The 24,615-nt window shown below is 40.3% G+C and overlaps 1 pseudogene; it reads left to right on the top strand.

Annotated features, from left to right (window-relative positions):
- Window positions 1–12,649: 12,649 nt before the first annotated feature.
- LOC141764461 (protein ELFN1-like) overlaps window positions 12,650–24,615 on the top strand; it is a 143,335-nt pseudogene continuing 131,369 nt past the window's right edge.

Genomic DNA, 24,615 nt, shown 5'->3' with positions numbered 1-24,615 from the left:
TTCTGGTTGCAAAAAACCAAGATGGCGACGGCCAAAATGACGAACTCGAGGCTTCAAAAATGGCAGTCCACAAACCGATGGGTGACGTCACGGTGACTGCATCCACTACTTATTTACAATCTATATTCAGAAGTATGATTACTCGTCCGTCTAGTGCCCAACCTTTACTTTAAATACTAATTCAATATTTGATATCTGCGTACATGAAACATACGTGTGTCTACAAGCACACACATCCACATGTTGCCTGTCCCCGACTCGCAGACAGGCAAGATTTTTAAAGTTCCACATATGAATATTATTAATCCGAATTTCTTGGTTAATGCGATTGGCGTCGTTTTAAAGAAGAGGAAGTTAGATAACTGATTATGAGTGGGCCTCATTCGAACACACACATGCGCCCGCACATCCCCTGGTGAATATGTATGAGAGTTGATGCTTCCTAGTGGGATGACAGACTGTTTTCAACCCCCTTTGATCTGTATGGCTGCTCCTGTATCCCCCCACACTTCACACGCACGCACAAGCAAACACACTGTCCCTTTGAACCCAGGCCAAGTTGGTGGGTCAGGAGCACACAGTGTCCAAAACAGGACAGGAAATGGAGCCGGTCCACGTAGGCATCAGCAAACTCTTGTTTACATGTTAGAGAGAGGGAAAAGATGGACAAAATAACAGCTGAGGAAGAGTGTGATATCTGTCAAGCCTTTCTAGTACTGTTACAGAGATTCTTTGTTGAGGGTTGACAGTAAATGCAGCTAAGTATATTTTGCGCGTATGCACAGCTTGTGTGTGTTTGAGCTGCACTCGTGTGAGCACCACCGCCAGTGTTTGCGTACTTTTTTCACTCGTGTGTGTCTATTGAATAGGCTTCTTGTCATTGACCTAAAAACAGTGTGAAAGCCTGCCAGTGTCGCTTAAATCCTCTTTTCTTCTCCATTCCCCCAGTCTCTGTCTTCTAGTCGACATGCACGCACTCGTCTGTGTGTACGCGCGCGAGCGTCTCTGGGAGCGCATGTGCGCACGCGTCCGTTGCTGTCTCTATTTAAACATCATACAGACTCACAAATGGCGTTCCTGCCAACGGAGATGAGAGCATACTGTTCACAAAGACTCTTACTCTCCCACTCTTTCTCTCTCCCACTCTCCTTCTTCAGTCCCTCCTTTATACTTTGAGGTACTCATGGGATATCATTAGTGTTATTACCGCATTGAGATAAATGAGAGCGTGTGCATCTCCGTGTGTGTGTGTGCAGATACATACGTGTGTGTGTGTGTGTGTGAACAGCATGAGGGAGGTGGTGAGATGTCGCATGTCCACCCCAAAGTGTTAGAGAGCGAATACAGAAGCTGCTTTCAACATTTCAAGTGTTTTTCTTGCATCCTGCGACTCCTTCACTGTCTCATCCATTAATTCGTGGATGTATGTATATCCTACATGCGTGTGTGTGAAAGGTAGAGCGAGTTGCTGGTGTTTTTGTCAGCCTCATGAAGGCAGAGTGATGTTGCATCACCAAATCTCTCCTTAAGGGGTGAGGGTTAAGCATAATTACGGCTGCTGCTTTCATGTTTTCTCTCGCCTCGGCTAGTCTTCGCTGGCACCGCTGGCCTTTCGTTCCGTATCAAAGGAGACTTTGGTCCTCTGGGGCTGCAGACACAGACACACATGACACGGGCAGATTAACACACACTGCTCACACATTCATCAGGATTTGATGTGATGATTTGCATCAGTTATTTTTATTTTTTTATGTTGTAATTTCAATCTTCTGCACCCACCAGGATTTCATTTACATTTTAATACGGTTTTATTAATTTAGAGTTATATTCAGTTACATAAACTAACTGGGTCCCAACTGATTTCTATTTATAGGTCCATATTTTTTTCAGGATAAATTATTTTATGTGTCAACAATGGTGTGTTTCTTGCAAACTGTATATCCTATAAGTGAATTACGGTACGCTACTGTAAGATTTAATTTAGCCTGTAATGACTGTTCCCTAAGATATGACGTACGGCACATATCAATATCCAGGTTACAGTGATAGCGCTGGCAGATTCACCAACAAGAAATTCACAGTAATTTTTGCAACAAAGGGTCCTTTATTCCAGGCGGCGTTTCATTTCTTGCCAACAACCGTCGATTTCCAAATCCGAAGCTTGACATATCTGCTGTGCCTAGTTACAGTTGCTAAGCTGTGATTGGACAGTTGCTGGTCAGGGGAGGAGTTTAGCAAATGGCCAGTTATTTATTTTGTGTTTTTCTCAAGTCTTTTATTTTGGATTTGACCTAACGACTAAACTGTGCAGCCCTGCTTTGCTTTACAGCCTTCATATACACGTACAACAACACATTGTACACCAATGAGGGTGACATGCCTGTCAGCTGTATTGTGACGGAGGTCAAACGTAACCCAACAGTGACTTCCTCCTCACCTCCGTCCTCCTCTTCTCTCGCGCTGTCAATCATCTTAAACCCCCCACCTGTCAGAATTTCTTTCTGCCTGTCCGTCCGTCCGTCTGCCGGCTCGCTCAGCCTGTCAGTCTATTTCTCAGTCTGTCTCTGTTGGCATGACGATACTGACTGCAGTGTTGTGATTGTGTGTATGTCTGCATCTTACCCATACAGAGAGGAAATATACAGTATGACCACATATGTGCCTTTATAGGACATTTATGGCATCTTGATTGTAAATGCAAGTGATCATACTGTATGTTAAAATACATGTTCATATATGCAATGACATATATGAACATGTATAGGATTATTAAAGTCAGTGTAACAGAAGTTAGAGCGTTTTTAGCTACAGTACTGTGACATATTTTCCAGTGAAACTGAATATTTGAGCGTTGTACAGTTACAAGAGGGATTTAAATCAAATCCTTTTCATTTGATTGGACCGCTAAAAAGTGGGCGGGCGACAGTCTCCCAGTCTTTTTGCGTCATCCTGCAGACTTTTGCTGGTGGGTGAGCGGGGACCTCCGAATGTTAGAGGCATAGAGGGAGGCCGGGCGCCATTCATCTGCACGTACTGCCCGTGCTGCAGTAACACAAAGCCGGTTGAAAATCGTCAAAGTTTCCCTTGAATGAATTAGACCTCAGCCACATTGTTTTGGAAATGAAAACAACATTTTTCCCACCGGTATCCAAACACACATCTCTTTCTGTCTCTCCATATTGCTCTGTTAGCTGCTACGATCCACAAATGGTGAAGTGTGGTTTTATATGACCGGTGTGGCTAACTACTGTAGTCGCTCAAAGTCTCATTTAATTGGATTCATTTTTTGTTAATGCCTGAGTGCAGGATGAGTCATCAAACATTTGAAACTGTTTGCAGGAAGAAAAAAAAGACAGTATGTTGAAGTAAAATATGCCGATACTGATTTTTCTGATACTGATTTTTTTTTTACATATATTTGGCATATAACAAGAGGTAAATGAACATTTAACAAAAGGACACAGGGTTAAAACTGGTCAAATGTATTTTTCATTTCACTGGGTCTTTAATGCATATTGTCATACAGTATGTTTGTGTTCTTAAGTAGTGATCATATATGAACATACTTAATGACAACATACAGTATATATTCATATATGAGGGTAACGTTGTGAAAGCTGTGTATTTTGCAATACATAAACACTTAAATTGATGTTTTTGTAAAGTAATACTATTATATTTAAGTCACATAAATTAGCCTACATGTTCTTTCCTTTTGTAAAACACAAGCGAAATATCCAAAGGAAGATTAGCAACCACTATGGCAGAATATAATGGGCATCCAATAAAATTAATTATTATGTATTATGTATGTATTATGTATTATTATTTGTATGAAAATATTGGAAACAAACAAACAAACATCAACATTTACCATTATAACTATTTATTTAATTTGATTTGCGTTGTAAAAATTGAGCTAGGCGCTATTCATTTCCAGCTTCTATCTTTGTTTAGACTAGATTTAAAAAAAAAAAAAAGCACAACAATAACAGTAAGTTTTTCTGTCTGATCGTGGCCTAAATGGGTTTTATTATGCAGCGTACAAAATCTGTTCTCATTCAGATGGCTTTTAGGGTGATGGAAATACCTTTTTAGAAGAGTGGTAAGTGTTGTTTTTCAAAGAGGGCTGAGTATTTATATTTTTCATAAAATCAAAAGCTTAGCTCTGTGACTTGAACGTAATGGTAAAACATGAGAGACACAAACTAGACGTAGTTTTTGACATGCAGTTTAACTAAATATTTGCATATCAGAAGTAAACATAAACATTTATTATTTGATGTCAAACAATGATGATGCTGTATATGTTCATATAATAAAAGAACATGTGTTTTTATTATTGTTTATGCAGACATATACACTAATATATTGAGGGAACAAATAATTATTCTCATCTGTTTTTACACATATATTTATACAAACAATGTATGTTTTTTGTTTGGCAACATGTCTTAGGTAATAAATATATTTGGTTGTGATTTCATAATTCAGCATAATAAATGCTACAATGCAGTACAAAGGCAATGTGAAATTACATGTACCATTGTAGTAGTACAATCTCCTGTTTGCATATATGTGCATGAATAATACATTTAAGCACATGTAGTTATTATTTGTGTAAGTTACACACTGTACAATACCTTCAAATTAGCATAAATAGATGTATATTTGTACATTAATCTGATTTGCATGTGTGGATGTCTTTGTTTGCTGCTTACATGTGACTGTTCCAGTTTGAGTCTATCAGGTGACACCTCTCCCTCATAATTAATCAAATCAGTCTGTTAAAAGGATAATGTAGCCCCTCCAGTATTCACATTAAGGTCATTAACATCATGTTTAATTGAGGACAAACACACTCACACAATGGTTAAGTGAAAGTCACAGAACTGTGACAACAATCTTCAGTGGTGTTATGTAACTACATCTACTGTACAAGTACTGTACAATTTTGAGGTACCTCACTTGAGTATTTCCATTTTATGCTACTCTATACTTACGACGGTATTCCACTATGTATTTTTGTTCCAATACATCTCAGAGGGTAACATTGTACTTTTTAGTCCACTACATTTATTTAATAACTATAGTTACTGGTTACTTTTTACAGATTCAGATTAATACAAAATACAACTAATATTCAACAACAATCAACTAACAAATAAATCATGATTTATTATTATAGATTAAGATATCTAGCAGTATGTAAAGTAGTTAAAACCACCTTTACCAGCTGCAACGTTAGTGATGCTTACACATTAATGCATCAATAATTTATAATCCAATAATATAATATTGAACTTGGACTTTTACTTGTAACAGAGTAGTTTTACACTGTGGTAGTGCTACTTTTAGCTTAATATTTGTTCTACCTTTGGCAACCTTTGAGTCTAAAATTTCCTCTGAGGATTGTTAAGTAATGGAGGGAATATCTACAGGTTTCTTGTTTCCACAGAAAACTGGCCAAAGGTAGTTTAAAGAGGACCTATTATGCTCATTTTCAAGTGCATACTTGTATTTTGGGTTTCTATTAAGGCATCTTTACATGCTTTAATGTTCAAAAAACACTTTAATTCTTCGGACTCTGCTCCAGCTCCGCTCTAACTAGCTTTGTTTTAGGGCGTGCCGAAGTAGCCGCTAGGCAGGTATGCAAATGTGTTACTTGGTGACATCACCATGTTATGGAAGACTTGAAGCAAGGCGTTTCAGGCAGTTCAAAAGCAGTGTTTCTGTGCGGGAGAGTAAATCCCTTTGAAGGGCTGTATGTTAATTTTTTTTGTACAAAGCACTGGTGGGGTTGAAAGATTTTTAGCACAGGTCAAAAAATTGTAGCACGAGTTTACTGATCATTTTTGTTTTTTTGTTTTGTTATTGCAGCTGGTATACAATGAACCAGACTAACTTTTTTCACCACTGTAATTTAAAACATCCCGTAGTCAATGTAAACTGTCAAAAATTCTAAATGTTTATTTTGTTGTTGTCATCTTCGCTCTCTAATATCGATTCTTTATTGCTGTGAAAACTTCTCCTTCAAACAGCTATATTCATTCAATTCAATACATTCAATTTTATAAGATTACATATGAACTAGGGCTGTCAAATTAATCACAGATGTATTTATCTGTTCAAAATGTACCTCAAAGGGAGATTTGTCAAGTATTAAATACTGTTATCAACATGGGAGAGGACAAATATGCTGCTTTATGCAAATGTATGTATATATTTATTATTGGAAATCAATTAACAACACAAAACAATGACAAACATTGTCCAGAAATCCTCACAGGTACTGCATTTAGCATAAAAAAATATGTTCAAATCATAACACGGCAAACTGCAGCCCAACAGGCAACAACAGCTGTCAGTGTGTCAGTGTGCTGACTTGACTATGACTTGACCGAAACTGCATGTGATTATCATGAAGTGGGCATGTCTGTAAAGGGGAGACTTGTGGGTACCCAGAGAACCCATTTACATTCACATATCTTGAGGTCAGAGGTCAAGGGACCCCTTTGAAAATGGCCATGACTGTTTTTCCTCGCCAAAATTTAGAGTAAGTTTGGACTTATTTAACCTCCCATTTTGACAAGCATGGTTGACATGAACACGTTAACACGTTTAAAAAATTAGTGACATTAACACAAATTTGCGTTAAGGTGTTATTATCAGTCCTAACTTTGAACACATCATGATAATGTTGAATTCACCTTCGCCCAATGCTCATTTCTTTGGCGTGGACTTTGGGCTTTATAACTTTGCAGACCTTTTACATGCACAAAATACTATACGAAACACTAAAGGAAAAAGCACAAAATAGGTCCTCTTTAATATCTTGATGTGATGTGACATCAACATGCTTCTTTTGTAAGTGGAAAAGTGGAACACTTTTTAGCAATCTGAGACAGTAACCGTATAACTCAACATTTGGCAGGGAAGTTCAACAATCATACCGACAAAATCCATCGTAGACGAGGAACAGATACCATTTATAGCCAGAGTAGACCACAATGCAGAACACAAACAAGTCCTGACACATCCTGACTAATGGGGCATCACTCTTACTTTTAGGTCTGGTATCACCATCACTACAGGTTTATAGTTCTGTCTGCATGTGTGACTCACAGCTGAAGGCAACAACTTCATTCTAATTTTCCAGGTGTTGTTGAGAGTCACTCTGTATCGTATAAATAAACCTGAATGATGGAAGCAGCTGAGGCAGGAGGGTGTTAAATTAACACCAGGTGGTGCAAATCACTGGTTTCACAGTGAATACATTTGATGATTCATCTTGACTTTTTGCCTCAAGAGTGCATATTGTTTTTCTTTCTTTTGATTTTGGAAATTACTGTTCGATTCAGTAAGGATTAGCTGTATATTCATCAAATAAATAAGTTAAATAATGTCCCTATTCTTCTCCAAGGTGAAAAGTGGATAGCAGGGTTATATTTTCCCACGGTCTTACAAGCATTTTGCAGAAATCCACCCCATCTCACATTCTTCTTCAGTGGATGGAGATTGCTCAGTTTTCATCATGAGTATGAATTTTGGTCATTCATAATAGGTGGTTGTATGTTTCTATTATTTAAAAAGAAATGTCACAATGGTACCAAAGCATCTTTATTTTTCAACAGAACAGGACATTCCCTTCATTAAATTAAATATAATACAATCAAATTAAGTTGATAGTCGGTTTGTGAATGACTCAATAATACGCAAGGCAAAAGCATGGAATAACAATGCTGTTCTTGCTTTAGGCGTGTCATTCGTACACCATGTATTCTGTACTGACTGCAATGTAAATACATCCACGTAAATATATTACGCTCAGAGCTATTGAGCTTGTGACGTAGAATAAAAAGTGAGAAAGGCACATGGCGACCGGGAGGGGAGGTGGATGGGTCCAATCAACACAAGATTTGTAACCAGGAGGCCGACGTTTGAGACCAGTGTTTTATTTTGTAAGTTACATTAGTGACGTGTTTTTTATGTACTTATTTTAAGGCCACCCATGACATTTTTCCTAAATCTGCTAAGTGGTTTTGTTGCTCCCTGCTGGTAGGCAACTGCACCTCCATACACATGAGTAATATCCATGGCATGGCGAAGTAAAACGTGACACTGACACGCCATCCTCCGGTGGACAGGCGGGTCTATTACATGCTTTGACGTGATATCGGGTTGATATACTGTATATATGTATATACAGTATGTTACCCTGTACAGTGTTGACACCATATTTCCCTCTCAGTGATAGTTGCAGTTGTGACAGAGTCAGCAGTAGTAGCAGTGATAGTATTGACACTGCAACTTTCAGCTTTACAGTCTGCACATGGGAGGAATGTTTAGCTTCAGTTTGATTATTACAGGTTGTTTCATATTGATTTTTGCTATAAACAAGAGCATTGTGAATTGATTGTCTCTTAGCAGATCCTACAGTGTGTTAAGTTGGTATAATGTATAATCAATGCACTGATGCTCTGAATGAATCACAACACCTCTATTTAACACACCTTGATCACAAATGAGATGCAGTAAACAACACATATTATTACAGTAGAAGAGTATCCGATAATATATTCTATGTTTTCTAATCATATGCAAATTCTGATATGCACTTTCTTCACTACATGAGGACTTCTCTAAATTTGTAGACTAACTTATAGCAAAGTTTTAGGTCTGTAGTCTCTGAACCTCCAGCTGTCTTAATTTCAAGACACAAAAACCATAAAAAAAGTCTCTCAGTTTTCTTGAATTATTTGAAATTGTCATAGTTTATATATTTAAAGGAGCAGTGTGTAGGATTTAGGGGGATCTATTGACTGAATATTATATTCATTACTATGTTTTCATTAGTGTATAATCACCTGAAACTAAAAGTTGTTGTGTTTTCGTTATCTACATATGGAGCGGTTCCACTTCAAGGAGCCGTTAACTTAAGATTTGGGTCCTGGTTGATTTGGTCACTCCAGCGGTTTAACACTGCAGGTCCCAGATTTCTGGTGGCAGCAAACACTCACTGAGCAGCTTCTTTGTCATAAATCTAACCAAACAGTAACTTGTGTATCTGTTCACAGCGAAGCCAAACAAGCTCATGTTTTAATAAAGAAGTCAGACAATAATTGGCCTTTTTCCATCATGTCATAAGCAAACCGTGATCTGATTTCCTGCTGCGCTGTTTCTCACACAACAGCAGGACACGGTGACAGGAGTTGGTGAGGGATTGGAGGTGTGCGGCCTGTCGCCTGCAGCTCATCATCTAACCACTCTCTGTGGCTGTCCCGTCTTGTCCCATTACTCCTTGCAATATTTAAAACTGATCCCCTGTCACAAAATGCTGAGTGTCATCTCACTTTGTAGACGCGTTTTTGATGAATGATCGTGGTTAGCTCAACATAACCTCGTTGGAGAATTCACTGCATTTCATTTGACTGCTTCATAATAACAGTCACCTCCTGTTTCACCAGTTTAATGTTAAGCAGCTGCAGTAGATGTTTCATTAGCAGTAACTTAATACAGCTCTGATACAACGTAAAGGATAATGAACAGTGAAGCTGATTTCAAGTAGATGACATTATAAATTACATATCATAAATTACAAACGGTAACATCAATTACATGCATGCATCATTTCCTGTGTAACCCTCGTGTGTGAAGGCGGACCCTGCCACTAACAATGCAAACTACTATATAGAGAGGTAATTACTGAATGGAAGTGGTGGAATGTAACTAAGTTAATGTGCTCACGTACAGTTTAGTAAAGTCAGAGTCTCTTCAAAAAGAGTATTTCCCAGTGGGCAACCTCTGGGTCTGAAAAGTGAAGCCAATGCTGAAGTGCCTTAAACTTGCATTCTTTGTAACAGCCAGCAGGGGGCGACTCCTCTGGTTGCTAAAAGAAGTCTGATTGTATAGAAGTCTATGAGAAAATGACCCTACTTCTCACTTGATTTATTACCTCAGTAAACATTGTAAACATGAATTTATGGTCTCAATACAGCATGATGTTCATTTAGTAAATTATGGTCCCATTTAGAGTCAAATTGACCATAAAGCAGGGTATGCTTTAGGGCGTAGCTACCTTGTGATTGACAGGCTGCTACCACGGCATTGTCCGGTCTGGGAGTTGTCTGTGTTTTTGTCTTACAACTTTAACCATTTCAGCGTGTTTTCAGTTCATGAAAGTTAATTATAACATTTTTGGTCGCCCCAAAATGCGGAACTCGAGGCATTAAAACGGCAGTCCACAAATCAATGGATGATGTCACGGTGGCTACGTCCTCTTCTTATATACAGTCTATGGTATTTCCATATGCAACTTTATACTTCTACTCCACTACATCTCAGAGACGAATATTGTACTTTTTACTACATTTCTCTGACAGGTTTATGATGAGCATGATATGTCCCCTTTAAGTAAAGGATCTGAATATGTCTTGCATCATTGCCATTGAATGGCTGTGATATCTTGCTGAATAAATGCTGACCATGAAAAGTATAAAAAATGGGTTTTGATTTCATGAAAATCTTAAGAATTACTCAGAGGATGTGACCTCAGTCCTTGGTTGTTTTGTATTCAGTGCTACCTATAACAGCACCAAGGCACCACCACATATTAGAAAACGGACTGACATATTATGGACCTTGTTATTCAATCACTAATAATCTGATGATTCATTGTGTATTCATCCCCTCTGGAGAAATTATCCAACAGGTCAGGGGTCGGGTCAAAGGTCAGCTATTCACAGCGCCCCTGGAGAAGATCCAAATTATTTAGCATGTCAATCATCGACACTCGAGCATAGTCTACTCTATTGTATTGTATTCTAGTCTCTGCACACATGTGCCCAGAGACAGTCAGGAGGAGGGATTCATGATGAATTTATGATGATTATGTTTCTTCCTTTTTTTTTTCTTTTTCTCCCTCCCTGACCTCATCTGCCTCTCATCCCCCTAATTCCTCAATCGTGCATTATTAGGGTCACGAGGGTACGGTTCACTCCAATGTCAGCCGTCACCTACAGCCATACGGCGTCAGATTACTGGCTTTATATATATAGTCTCCTTATCCACTAATGCGACATATGATGTAAACCAGAGCACATACAACTGTGGATTTATGTCAGCTGGGAGAAAAAAAGGGCAGTTAATTTAAGACTTGAGCCATGTATTTTTAGATGACGGTACATGTGTGCATTATAACGTGTATTCATCCATTCATTTGTCTTTCAACTATCTACCTCCATGCCTGTGTGAGCGCATGTGTGTGTGTGTGTGTGTGTGTGTGCGCGCGCCTGTACTAAAGAGGCAGTTAATCTGACCATGTCTGCTGGCAGGACATCAGGTTGCCCCATAGTGCATTTAGGCAAACAGCCAAATAACATTGGACTGTTCATTCTGGTAGGGCTACAGTGGCTTTAGCCTGCAGGAGGACCAGCAGCTGGAGTGCAGAGAAACACCCAGAAATGTGGGTTCCCATCACTCCAACAAAAAAAGTCTCTAATGCTATGCTGTGTGACTGTTTCATTCTCCAACAAGCCTGGATTTCATACAATTTTGTCAAGAACTTTCCCATTTTGGGTTTTGATAGTACAGTACTTATCAGGCTATCTCACTCTCCAAATGGGAAAGTATCTAATCTCAATGACATGTCTGCTGCTGGAGCTTCAAGTGCCATGCAATGCCTCTCTCTCTCTCTCTCTCTCTCCTCTCCACCGGAACAGCTGGCTGGCGGTCGACTCAGTTCAGAGGAAGAGACGACGGATTGAGGATGATTGAGGCACATATAGAAAGAGAGAGAGGGAGAAAGAGAGACAGAGAGGGAGACAGAGAGGGGGAGAGAAACTGAAATCCAGCGAATTAATCACCGTCTGTTCCACTGTGTGTGTGAGAGAGAGAGAGAGAGAGAGAGAGAGAGAGAGAGAGAGGAGGGGGGAGTCAAAGGCAGTCAAAAAGAGAGAGAGAAAGGTAAAGAGAAAGGTGTAGAGAGAGAGGGAGAGAGAGAGGTAAAGAGAGAGAGAGAGAGAGAGAGAGGTAGAGAAAAGGAGAGGTAGAGAGAGAGAGGGAGAGAAAAGGAGAGGGAGAGAGAGAGAGGTAGAGCTAGAGAGAGGTAAAGAGAGAGAGAGAGAGAGAGAGGTTGAATTGAATTGAAAAAATTGAGAGAGAGGTAGAGCTAGAGAGGTAAAGAGAGAGAGAGAGAGTTAGAGAGAGAGAGAGAGGTAGAGAGAGAAGTCAAAGGCAGTCAAAAAGACTGAAGTAGAGAGAGAGGTAAAGAGAGAGAGAGGGAGGTAGAGAGAGAGAGAGAGAGAGAGAGAGAGAGAGAGAGGGAGAGAGAGAGGGAGGTAGAGAGAGAGAGAGAGAGAGAGAGAGAGAGGGAGATAGAGAGAGAGAGAGAGGAGTCAAAGACAGTCAAAAAGAGAGAGAAAAAGAGAGAGGTAGAGAGAGAGAGAGGTAGAGAGAGAGAGAGAGAGGTAGAGAGAGAGAGAGGTAGAGAGAGAGGGAGGTGTGTAGAGAGAGAGAGAGAGAGAGAGAGAGAGAGAGGTAGAGAGAGAGGTAGAGAGAGAGAGAGAGGTAGAGCGAGAGAGAGGTAGAGAGAGAGAGAGGTAGAGAGAGAGAGAGGTAGAGAGAGAGGGAGGTGTGTAGAGAGAGAGAGAGAGAGGTAGAGAGAGAGGTAGAGAGAGAGAGAGGAGTCAAAGGCAGTGAAAAAGAGAGAGAGAGAGAGAGAGAGAGAGAGAGAGAGAGAGGAGGGGTGAGTGGAGCCTGACGCAGTGTGAGAGGCAGAAACTGAGAGGAGAGAGACGGAGAGCGAGCGGCGAGGTGGCAGCACACATCACATCAGGCGCCGTTTTGCATCCCAAAAACATCCAGACGCCACAAAGCTGCTGCTGCTGCTGCTGCAGAGGAGACACGTGCAAAACCCGGGGACCAAATCACTAACAGACTAAAACACCCACATCATCATACAGCCAGAGGCAACGAGAGGACCGTTTTGCAGAGGAAGACCTGTTTTGCGAGGCGCCTTCTTCTCCTTCTTCTTCCACATTGGCATCTGGAACAAGGTAATGGAACATCTGTATTGCGCACGAGGCGCTTGGCTTCATTTTCATGTGCCTGCCCTGTTGTGTTGTGATGGCTGGACTCGCTCCTCGCAGTGCGCAGGCAACTTTGAGATAATATACGCCAACAGCTCTCTGGCATTCCTGCGGTTTCGGAAATCTCTCTGACTCTGAACGCATCTGTTGTGTGTGTGTGTGTGTGTGTGTGTGTGTGTGTGTGTATGAAAACCGGGGATTTTGCTGCTTGGCTTTTCCCAGACAGCCTTTTTTTTGCTTGTCGTATATCTCCATCCCGGTTGTGTACATTGATATAATGCAGGCGCATTAGGACGCATATATAGATCCACATTTGCATTATCAGCTGACTGAACGTGCCATGATCCCTCCAGTCTTGTGCAACCTATAGCTGTGCAACTTTGATCCGTGCATGTTAAAACACATGTTTTATAGGCTGGTCACTTGGTATTAATTTAGTTTTTGTCCCGGGACAGGCTGCAGTGGCACGGTTTAGCCCTCATAGTCGAGCTGTTCAGCACCCTGGACAGCGACTCTACTCACTGTGGATCTGCAGCCGGTCAAACATCCAGTACACTGAACTCCTCTTCTCTCTGACATGATGTCTTTAAAATATATGATAGTAGTTTCATTTCATCTCAGCATGTTTCTTATTTCAGATCTGAGAAGTCACACTTTAATACACCAGGCCTAAAAAAAAAACTACATTACTTTTTTTTTTTTTTTTTGTTGAACCTTTATTTAACCAGGTTAGTTCTCATGAGATTAAGAATCTCTTTTGCAAGAGAGACCTGCCCAAGACAGCAGCATTTAAACATACATTAAAGTTTCAGACGCCACAACATAAAAAAAATCAAAATAAATACATTTACCATAATATCATACAAAACACATTAAAATCAAGTGTTTGAAGGCAACGTTAAAATGAAAATATTTACTTTGAAATGACAAATGTTTATATAAATTAAATAAATCATAAATAATAAAAGCAATTATAGTATTAACTCATATTTAAAGACAATAGTAAAAAAAAAAACATCAATTAAACAAAGTAAATCTTAATAAAACTATTTGTATATAAATACATTTTTTTTTTTATTTAACCTTTATTTAACCAGGTAGTACTCATTGAGATTAAGAATCTCTTTTGCAAGAGAGACCTACCCAAGACAGCAGCATTTAAACATACATTAAAGTTTCGGACGCCACAACATAAAACAAATGCATAATAAATACATAGCATAATATCATACTAAACACATTAAAATCAAGTGTTTGAAGCAAAACGTTAAAGTGAAAATATTCAGAAAAACAGACAGCTCCCGATTGACTCTGCTTCTAGGTCTTTCATTAATGTTTTAAATTCATCAAAAGTAATCAGATTTCCCAGTTTCAGTTTATAGTCTAAGCTGTCAGGACAAAGATGTGGAAGATTTCAGTGGGACCATGCTAGTCTCAACATGCAGAGATCCACACACACTGCAGAGCACCACAAGTGCTTGTGCATGCAAGAGATTGACCATGTACAGACAGGTGACAAATTAAACTTCATCCTACCAACCTGTTTAACATACAACGATGCCGAATCCTGGCCCCCTGATAGTGTGTGATATTAGGACCCATGCATGGCAAACATTTTATCCATCTATTCTATTTGATCTATTTAAACTGCATAGGCTGCAATTGGGAGCTTTTGATTGGCGTCTCCAATACATTGGTCTTTTTAAAACAGAAAACAATTATATGAAGTCATTAGGAACAAATTGATTGACAAAGTCGTAAAAAATTGGAATGATAGAATAAAGCACCTGTTAAATATGACAAAAAGTAGACCTCTAGGGTGTATGGGGACCCAGGTTGGTAAAGTGAGGGAGGGGTACTCCAGCCATTAAGTGTTGCATTTCGATAAATTTGGTGGACTTATAAAAGACAGATAAAAAAAAAAGAATAATTGTCAAAATTGAGGCGCCAGAGGTGGAGATATCCTGACTTTAAGTCCCCATCTTTCACTGAATTCTATGTTTCATGTAATATAACTGAAAAGCATCTTTCATTAGATATCATCAGGATTATTTATTTTAACTTGGGAAAGCTTCTCCAGAACCACAGAAGATCTTATGAAACTGTTTTTTTCACATCATCATCATAACGTTTATTTAACTAGGAAGTCACATTGACATTAAAACCTCTCTTACAAGTGAGACGTAGCCAAGACAGGGTCAAATAGCAGCATCCAACTCATAACAAGACAACAACTTTGAATCACAGCAGCAACAATAGGTATGACAAAAAGCATTACATCATATGGTGCAGTAACAGGGCGGCACATTGGTCATGTGTTTATTTAATTGAAGCAGCTAGCAGTGACCACTTCCTTAAGTTTAAAATCATTTAAAGAGATGACGGTCTCAAGTTTAAGTTGGCCTGCAGATGGTTCCAGTCAGGGTCTGAAATTAACTTTTTTCACTTCCTGCCACTGTAGCAGGCAGGTATTTTTTTTTGTCCGCCACTTTTGAAATCTATGCGCTTAATGAAGTAATAACATTTTAGATCTGTTTTCATGCAATGTTCAATATATTTCACATAAAAAAACATATACATGGTTAATTCCAGTGTTCGAATTACACCATAGCTTCTGGGAGAGCCTTATTTGTCGGGGGTTGGAGGGTACTGTACACAGTACTGTACTGTACTTTGTTATTGTCATCTATAGTAGTTATCTGCATAAAAACACACAATTCAAACAATAAAGATTATTGAAATATTTGCCTTGATTAAAACATAATTCCCTCTTTAATCTCTATTTTGTATTACTCTGAAAACATTTCCGTTAAACAACTGGATTTATTCAAGTTTCTTACCAAAACCTTTATTTTACGAGATTACATTTGAACACATCATGATAACGTTGTAAGTTACCTTCGCCCAATAGTAATTTTACTGAGCAGGGCTTGAACGTCTCACAACAATAACTCCATGGCACCTCCGTTAGCATTAGTAGCTCCGTTATGTATCCAATCAGGGCTGTGCTGCCCACCGGCTGCTAACAGGTAATGTTACTAACTCTCCTCCTGCTGATTTCAACACAGATTTGTTGTTTAGTGTCACATTTTCAGGGAAAAAATCGGGTGCGTCGCCTCAGGTTTAGTAGCACCATGCTTTTGAGCGCATTTTTTTCTCTCCACCTTGGCTCCAGTCCTAAACAAACTGAAACATGATATAGCGTGCGTATGCGTCATTGTGCAGCGTAACTGTTGGAAAGCACTGAAGAGGAATTGATTGACACAGAGACATGACATGCCAAGGAATCATACAAGTAGGAACCGATTCTAACTGTTTTGCAGAAATACAAACTTCCGGCTTACGTAAGTAGGAACATTGCCAGAGATGATCTTATAGACTAAAATGCACTAATGTTGTAACCTCTGCAGAGTGAGAGCCTTTTAAAACCCACCTTCTCACAGACGGGTTAGGGTTTAGGGTTAAATGATGATCAACCATGTTTTGAATGATGGTAAAAGGTTTGATAGTCATCAAAATGCAGCAAGTGCCAATGACTTATACTTCTTCTGTGACACTGGGAAATCTACTGAAGCATTTCGGTGTTTTATATGTATAAATGACACTGCTGTTTCTACTGCTTTTAACTGTGTCCTTTTCCAACATTTAAACTGCATGTCCTGTTTTATGTTTTTGTTCTGATGTATTTTAGGAAGCCTTCTGTAACTCCTTGGCCAGGGACAACAGATGAAAAAATATCCTTTTGGCTAATTCTGTCATTTTTTATATTATGTGTATTTATTAATTTTGCACTGTCCCTTGTCAAATAAACCAAACTATAAATCCTTTTACCATCATTAAAAACATTGTTGATCATCATTTAACCCTAACCCTAAACCCCAGCGGGTTTTAAGAGGTTAAAGGAAAAAACTTCAGATACTACAAATCCAGATGTTGAATGGTTTAATGAGTATGAAAATGATGTGAATTAGATGCTTCAGCCTTCAAAGTCACCATATCTCAACCCAAGTGAACACCTATGGGAGATTTTGTGACTGACGTGCTCAATATAGCACTCTCAACCACCATCATCAAAACACCAAACCTTCTGGAAGAACAGTGTTCGTCGCTCCAGTAGAGCAGAGACTTGTAGAATGTGATGGTGGCCAAACTTAGCTTTTCACCACTTGGCATACAAGCATAAGGCAGTTAATATGCGTCTGTGCAGCACAAGTACACTCTTGGTGTGCAGTTAAAACACAGAAGCCCACTGAGTGCATGTAAGTGACACAAAGTCACTCAGCCAGTTAAGTTTTGGCTGCGGTGCCCAGTGCCTCCTGCCTCCTTCCCATTGCCCCACTATCTGTTTTAACGGATGTTGTTGCCACTTTGTCCCACAGGGCATGGACTACTAACGGAGTTTTTCCACTGACTGACTCCAATTGTTGGCTGAGTGCCACAGAGGGGAGAGAGGGAAAGAAAAAGAAGACAGAAAGATTGATAGAAAGAAAGAGATAGAAAGGAGCAGGGTCTCATTCCTCTGGCACCATGAATAGACATGAGGTAGTCCCACTGAAACAGCTTCAATGACTCCTTTTAGGGACATTACGCGTTTTGGAAACGGTCGGCTGGCTCTTTTCAAGGCCAGAGATCCTCAATCACGACGAAGTCTTTAGTTGTCCTGGGAATTCATTGATAACTATCTTAGAGGTCGCTCATCTTGCTTTCATCCTGCATTATTACTGCAGTGCTTGCTGCAGCACACTTATTCCAGCCTCAAGAGTTGTAAGAGCAGAACAAAGGGGTCTCTAAACCCGTGGTTACTAAACTGCTCCGTTTGAGAGCCAACAACTTCACTAAATAAAACCAAACAAAATCTCTCCCCACACAGTGAAAGCTTTTTGTGCTGCCGCAGCAGAAGTGTCAGAAATGGTGGGAGTCTAATGGTTACATCTGTAATAAGGCAGGTGGCAACATTAAAAATCAGCAGTAATGAAAAGTGACAACTTTAGTAGAGAGGAACTGGCAGAATGTCTGCAAGTACAAAATGAATGAACAGGGATGGGTTTAATGTCTGCGCTCGTCTCGTCATCGCACCCGGCTGTTGCGCTCACTTCACTTGAGGTTGTAACGGTGGCTTTCTCTTCTTTCTGTATCATTTACTGCAGACCTAGGAGTGAGCTATCCATCCATGGTACAATCTTAGTACCCAGAGGCATAACTGTGGGGCAAGTTCTCCAGGAATACTAAAGAAGCACTGCTGTGTAATGGGAGATCCCTCCTCGCTCTCCCATCCATTTAGTGCTTTTTTCCGCCCCTTTAGCTGCCACTGCAAGGGAGCAACACGCAGCACGTAGCTGTTGAAATCCCAGGCTAAATTTCCGAATCAACTCTCATCAGTTATTGTTTGTCAAAGCCATCCATATTTCAGCGGAAACTAGCGACCCATATTAAGCATGTTGGTGCACAGAGAGCCGGCAGTATCTCTTGTCATAATGTTGATCTTTGTTGAGAGGGAATACCCCGTGGTGTGGAAGCAAATCTGCACGCAGAGTTAACATGGCACCTCCCCGCTGACTGGGCCTGAATGTGAAGACATTTTTTACTCTGCTATTGTTGGAAAATTGTCTGCTGTTACATTTATTCATTTTCTGTTTTGTTATTGAAATACAATTGGAATACAAATACGTTGTAAACAAATCTTAGATTAGGAATACTTGTCATGAGAAAAATAGCCAAACTCGCACGCATTTATATTCGGTGCACATATACACACCTAATGTGAACAAAGCTCCCATAGAGGAGGTTAAGAGGTATGTGTAGAGGCATGCAAACAGACATGTGCATGCACAAACACTAGCACACGTGCGCGCTGCAGACACACACTTCCGAGCACAGGATGCACACGCTCAAGCGAGCACATGGATTAATAATGTACCATATTCCCTGTAGGAGGCTAGTTAGCATTTCAGGAAGATTGCACTAACACTGGGGAACTGTAATTAGGAAGTTATTGTTGCAAGTTGCAACTCACACACACAGACACACACACACACACACACACACACACACACACACACACACACACACACACACACACACACACACACACACACACACACACACACACACACACACACACACAGTATGCAAATAGTGAAGCAAGGCGGGTGCAGTTCACTATCCGTTCCTCCTAATCTGTGCTTTTATCAGTTGGTGTATTATGTGCTCTTGAAGGTGGTAGAATCTAACTAAGTACAGATACTAAAGGTACTTTTATGTGAGTATTTCCACTTTACTCATACTCTACTGCATTTCAGATGGATCTATTGTACTATTTACTCCATTAAAGTACCAGTGTGTAACATTTAGGGGGATCTATTGGCAGAAATGGAATATATTATTTATAAGTATGTTTTCTTTAGCGTATAATCACCTGATAATAAGAATTGCTGTGATTTCGTTACCTTAGAATGAGCCGTTTATATCTCCATCGGGAGCGGGTCCTCTCCACAGAGTCCACCATGTTGCACCGCCATGATACTACAGTAGCCCAGAACGGACCAAGCAAACACTGTTAACTTTTCCTGCTTGGTTTGCAGTCAATAATGTTACTCGCTCCCGTCGCCGCCGCTCTCTCTCTCTCTTGCGTCACCACTCACTTCCCACGTACACACACACACACACAAACACTACGCACTGGCTCTGCTCCAAATGACCTACGCTGTTCTTACAAGAACTGTCTCTAGAGAGGGCCATTTGCGTTTTTGCATCGGCCACCATAGCTCTCCAACACGCTTGGCACATGGGAGAGGCTTCAGTTGGTTGCAATCTGAAACCTCACCGCTAGATACCGCCAGATCCTACACACTGGATTTTTAAGTGTATGTGACGGCTAAGTTTACAAGTGGAGATTAATATTTTACAATCTTAGTTAATGTAAATTAAAGGGACAGTGTGTAGAATTTGGTGATATCTAGTGGTGTGGTTGCAGATTGCAACCAACTGAGTACCCCTCCGCTCACTCCTCCCTTTCCAAGACTGCAGTAACGTGAGCTGCAGAGTGCAAAACCGAGGTAACACCCCAATATCACATGAATGGAAAGTAGTTTGTGCTGCTCACAGCGTTGAAAGATTACATTTTAAAAATTCAACAGTCACCAAGACCGCAACCCCCCCGTCAGTAGGAAGTATTTCCATTAAAACCCGTTAAAAGAAGTTCCATCGATTTTAGGTGGAAGCAGTATTTAGGCAATTTGCGGACGTGGGTCGATGCTCTCATAACCCTGAATTAAACCTCATTCTCTGTGCTGAAATGGTGCCTGAACATTTTTGGCCCAAGGCTCATCAAATTTTTATGGTTTTCGTCTGGGAATCCTAAAAACTAGAATCACTTTGTGTCTCAAGTCGTAGTTTAAGAATCCCTGAGACTCCGTTTCATTAACCCGAGCGTTACATTTTGAAACAACGAGAAAACCCAATGCTGACCTCATACCTCATGCTCATAGCGTGAATGATGAATGAGCTGCTTAATGTATGCTGACGCATGTCTTGCTGATGCCAGCATGTCAGAACTCGAGCTAATCCAATCCTAAACTCTCACATCTTCTCTTTTTCTTTTCAATCTCCCCTCCCCAAACACCTTTTTCCCTCCTCTCCTCTTTTCCCTCTCATCTCTGCCTCCATCTTTCCATACCGTCCACAATGCACACACCCTATTCACGCAGCCTGTGTGTGTGTGTGTGTATTGAGTCAGCTAGTTTGTATGCCGGCTGCTGCTATACCAGTCTCTCTCTGGAAATCAAGGAGAGATCGTGGCGTGTATGCTGAGAGAGGAAGAGGAAGAAAGAGCAGGGGGAGGAGGAGGAGGAGGCGAAGAGGGCTGGAGGTGATAGAGACAGAGAGATAGATAGAGAGGGGGATAGGGATGCCACCGGGTGAAATGAAAAGGCAGAGGGAAAAAGAAATAACAAAAGGGTGGGAAAGATGGAGAAAGTGTTCAATAGATGTGTTTTCCTCCCAGCCTCCTCGACTCTATTCTGTTTCATTACCTCTGCCCTCTGCTCTGCACACAGCTCTGCCTCTGTGGCAGAGGCAGTTTGGAAACACTATGGCCTGGCTTCAAAAACCCTCTGATGCTCTGCTCCGAGGTGCTCTTCAGGGCTAAGAGGAGAAATCTCTCTGGCTGTCCCATTAACTACTAGAGACTGGACTATTGAAATCACATTACCTCCCCTGACTGAGCAGCGAATCGGCACTTCCTCCATTTCCCGACAAAGATCTGTCGTTCAAACCCCAAGATACCGGCAGCAGGAGAGCAACAGGGAGATTGTTTTTTGATTTGTCTCTTATCTTTCAGGCATCTCTCTCTCTGGTTTTCCTCTTCTCTGGTGACAAATTTCTCTAGGGTTTGGGCGTCATTTGTATCCCCATCCTGTTGCTTGAAATATCCCGAGAGCAGCCCTGACAGAGACAACAAAATTTGAGGGACCGTTTGAATCCTGACATGTTTTTGCTCCTGTTTTGAAAATCCATTAGTACGTCCATTTAATTAATACCCAGAAGCTAACCAGTTAATAATAATAATAATAATACATTTTATTTTGTGGCGCCTTTCAAGACACCCAAGGACACCTTACGAAGATAAAATTACACTCAAACAGATAAAAACAGCCAGACACGACAGAGACACATTTATGCAGACACATTTGATGTACTGAAGGACACACTACAGTGAATAGGCCAGTTTGAACAGGTGAGTGTTGAGGTGGGATTTGAATGTTGTAACGGTGTCAGACTGCCGGATGTGTGGAGGGAGGGATTTCCAGAGCCTGGGAGCAGTGTAGCTGAACGCCCTACATGTAGCTCCCGTGGTGCTGAGGCGTGAGGTGGGGGTGGTCAGAAGACCAGCTGATGATGAGCGCAGGGAACTGGACGGGGTATACTCCTGAAGGAGGTCAACAGTTGACAATATCTGTCATAGAAATATAAAGACAACAAGAGTCTAATATATGCAACAAAGATTCAGAGACCTTAGCCTATAAGCTATTTCCTGCATTGTGGTGACTTATATACTGTAGAACCATATGTTTTTCTATCTGTTATATAACTCTTGGGACTCAAATTTTGATATAATATGGAAGACTGGATTAAACAGTATACAGTATCTGCTGTCGGCTAACGGAAGCCGCAAATGTGAGCCTATATCAGCTATCTAGCTTACTGCTAACTATAGGCTGACCATATTTTGAAAACATCACATTTAAGTGTCCCGCACGTTCATGCATGCGCACGCACAAGCACGCGCTAATATGCACGCACTATAGGCGTTTTCATCAGGATGGCTCACTTAGCGCACCTGTGGCACATTTGAACACGGCTAACTAGCTTACTGCTAACTAATATCTGCTGTAACATAAGCTGCAAAGGTCAGCATGTGCCGGCTAATTAGCTCACTGCTAATTAATAGCCGAGCATTTCATAATACATAATTTTGTACTTTTGCAAGCTATGTTAAAAAAAGCTCTGTTCACAATTTAAATTTCACAGTATTTCCCCACTTTATGGATGCTGGTTCTGGATGCTATGAAATAGATTAAGCGATCGTGTTTGTGTAGCGTTGGTGTAAGTTTACACGCCAACAACCCCAGAAAAATATGTTATAAGATGCTTGAAGTGTGCCAGTACTCACTGGTAGAGCCTACGCAGTACTGGCACTTCTTCATTTTACTCAAATAAGATAAAAATAAAAATCTCCCAGTGACAGTTGTCATTTCAGCTGAAAAATTTGGTGGTAAATCTGCCAACATTATTATTGTAATCTGCAAATGCTGAAGTGCAAGAACAGAAAACTTGACCTGCATAGCAACAGTAACTCGGGGGGCAAACTGCTAATTACGGTCAATTATGTAGGAAACTGTAATTATCAGGACACTAAAAACTGAAATCTCAGAGAACAGTTGACAAGTAAGCTCTTTGTTTCCTTCTGTGTGTGTTATAGTAGAAGATCAAAAGGAATCACTTGGGGACTGAAAAGCTACTTGATGTGTATTTGTGATACATGTGTGAACTGCATCTATAAAGAGAAAAATCTTGTGGTTTCAGTCTGTCGGGTCATGTCATATCAAGTTTGTTTGTATAGCCCAATATCCTATTCAGCGTCCCCAATGGGCTTTCCGGGCCCACAACTGCAACGGCTCTGAGCCCGAGCTTTCTAAGAAGACGAGAAGAAACCCCAAAAACATTAGCACATAAAAAATGGAACAAACTTTGAGAGGAAATTCAAGAAGAAATCCTCCCTCTGCTACAGTATGTATGTCAGCAGCAGAAAACTTCAGATGTGTGCAGAGTGGAGATATTGTCTTGAATGTTTCTACGGTCGGTTTGTACAAGAGTGTGAAATAGTTTGTGTAGCGCAGTTTGAACATTACAGGGCTCAGGCAAGAATTACCCAAGTAAAAAAGTTGAGAAAGGGTCAACTATGCTGTATTTCGAACTGCGCCACCACAGTGGTGTAAATGAAAGGAATGACAAGGCTTTGTTTCATGACGAGGCGCTGCTATTGGTCTCAACGCAGCCTAACTTTCACAGTGTCGTTCAGAGTTGCCAGATCAGATTGACAGTTTCTCAGCCCAATTACCGTTTAAAACCCACCCAATTCAATGAAAACCAGCCCAGAATTTAAAAATATCTCAGAATAACCTGGCCAGAAACCCATGTAAAACCATACAACCATTTCATGCGCAATAAAAAACACATAATAAGCATACAAAGCTTCATATTTGCATTAAATAACCAAAGATAAAATAGATAAATAGACTATCACAACCCACAAAGAGTGCAGTCCAAATCCACAAATTGCCAGGTCAATGTCAATGATGATGACAAGTCCTCTGTTATCCCTGATGACGATTGAATACAATTCATGTAAGTCAAATATTTCTCAAATTAAATGAGTCAATAATATGATTGAGTGGACAAAATGAGGTTTGCTGAATTTTGTATCTGCGTTTTTGACCATGAAATGACAGCTTGTATAATAAGAAATCATCTGATACAGCCTCTTCATTGACAACAAGCCCTTTCTTGGTGTTAGATCAGTTTGATTGATGTCGTTTCCAGTTCATCAGTAGTGTCCGCTCGGCTGACAGTCAACCCAGTTTGATAATCAGTTGTAAAATGTAATAATGTACAGCGATTTGAGAATTGAAACTGTTGACTTGTGTTTGATACAGGATGAAATTATCTGCACTTGTTAATCAGAAAACTGATGAATAAGATCGAGATTCAACGTGTGCAGATTAATACAACAACAGTGCCTGCAGTGCAGTCTATAAACTTAATGGTGTAATCTGATTCACAGTGACACTAACATTTAATGGTAGAGGTGACATTGGGTGATTTTTACTGCTAAGTCCTCTGACCAAACATGGAAGGTGTTTCCACTTCATTGATGTTCATGTTGTGTTGTTTTTTGTTTAATTTAGCCCTCCAGTTATTCACAAGCTTTGTGAAATCAGCCAATTGGCAATCGCAACAGGGGCTAAAC

This window comes from Sebastes fasciatus, chromosome 3, assembly GCF_043250625.1.
Source record: "Sebastes fasciatus isolate fSebFas1 chromosome 3, fSebFas1.pri, whole genome shotgun sequence".
In the NCBI taxonomy this organism is placed as follows: Eukaryota; Metazoa; Chordata; class Actinopteri; order Perciformes; family Sebastidae; genus Sebastes; species Sebastes fasciatus.
This window is presented reverse-complemented; position numbering and strand designations above follow the sequence as displayed.